This window comes from Silene latifolia, chromosome Y (assembly GCF_048544455.1).
Source record: "Silene latifolia isolate original U9 population chromosome Y, ASM4854445v1, whole genome shotgun sequence".
Taxonomy (NCBI): domain Eukaryota; kingdom Viridiplantae; phylum Streptophyta; class Magnoliopsida; order Caryophyllales; family Caryophyllaceae; genus Silene; species Silene latifolia.
The window spans coordinates 220,857,961-220,859,436 of record NC_133538.1 but is presented as its reverse complement, the minus strand read 5'-3'; the positions used below and the strand labels follow the sequence as shown (position 1 = coordinate 220,859,436).

Below are 1,476 nucleotides of genomic sequence, written 5' to 3'. Positions count from 1 at the left end.
CTTGCTTATAATTTGATAATATATTTGTATGATCAATTCCCATGAATCCCCTATGACCCCATGACACCCTAGTGCTTTTAATCAGTTGTTTACATATCATTTTAATCATCTTGCTTGTTTACTTTTATTGCTATTTATTTTAGTGATCTTCTTATCTCAACCCAAATTGTGACACCCCTTGACACTTCTACTTGCAATCGAAAATCCTACATCAATACCCGTCCATTGGGATCCGACCTTTACTTGCCTCTTTACTAATAGTAGAGTTGTTTGTGAAGTTATAAATATTGTTTTGGTCTAGGTGCTCCTAACGACAAGTAACCGAAAATTAAGCTCCAAGTGAGTCCGACCAAAAATGGCGCCGTTGCCAGGGACGGTGTTAACTTGATTTGATTTTCTTAGAATGTTATTAGTTGTGTCTTTCTTTGCCTTGGGAAAGTAAAACTCCTCAAGATTTGTTCTAATTGTTTTCAAGTTGTTTGATATTTTGCATGTCTAGAAGATCCTAAGGTAACTTGTTACCCATTGATCACGAAATTGAAAGGATTTTGACAACAAATAGAAGAATTTCTAGAGGTACTTTGAGAGGTATTGGTGAGGTTGTAGATATTCAACCAAATACTTTTGAGTTTATCAACCCTTTTGCAAGAGAAGGTGAGGAGAACCCAACACCAAATCAATCACAAAATCAACCCACAATGCCTAAATTTTCATCACATTCCGTACCAACCGAGAAGAACCTACCCAATGGTGCTCCCACACCACAACACTTAACCGGAAATTTCATTGCAAAATACGCATTTATCCAATTAGTCGAAAGAATCCAATTTGGGGGAATGCCTAGTGAAGACCCTCACTCTCACATGGAAACTTATTGTGACTATTGTGATGCGATTTCACAAACCGGTGTAACTCAAGACCAAATTCGATGGGTCTTATTTCCTTTTTCTCTAATCGGCACCGCAAAACAATGGTTGAAAAGCCTTGATAAGGCTACTCTTGGAATTGACTCTTGGAAGAAGTTGGCTCTAGCTTTCTACAAAAAATTCTACCCTCCGGAAAAGACTAATATGCTAAGAGCTCAAATTATGGGTTTTAAGCAAAGGGATGAAGAATCTTTGTATGAAGCATGGGAGCGATTCAAAGGAATTTGTCGCTCATGTCCTCATCATGGACTTAGCGAGTGGTTCTTGGTACAACAATTTTGGAATGGTCTTTATGAAGACTCAAGAAACATTCTCAACATGGGATCAAATGGTATGTTCACCAAAGTTGACGATAATCAAACTTGGAACAAGATTGAGAAAATGGCGGTCCATAATTCACAATATAGTAGGCCTCGCAAGGTTACTAGAGGAGGAAAGCATAAAGTGGACTCTATTACTCAATTGGGTGCTCAACTTAGTGCTCATATTGATACCATTAACTTGATGTTTGAAAAGGCTATGGCTAAACTTGAAGAAACCTCAAAATCAC

General features: G+C 37.8%; 1 non-coding gene across 1 annotated transcript; it reads right to left on the bottom strand.

Annotated features, from left to right (window-relative positions):
- Nucleotides 1-1,070: 1,070 nt before the first annotated feature.
- On the bottom strand, nucleotides 1,071-1,177 carry LOC141637023 (small nucleolar RNA R71). Its single transcript, XR_012541587.1, has one exon. It is a non-coding gene; the product is annotated as a small nucleolar RNA R71 (small nucleolar RNA).
- Between the last annotated feature and the right edge of the window lie 299 nt (nucleotides 1,178-1,476).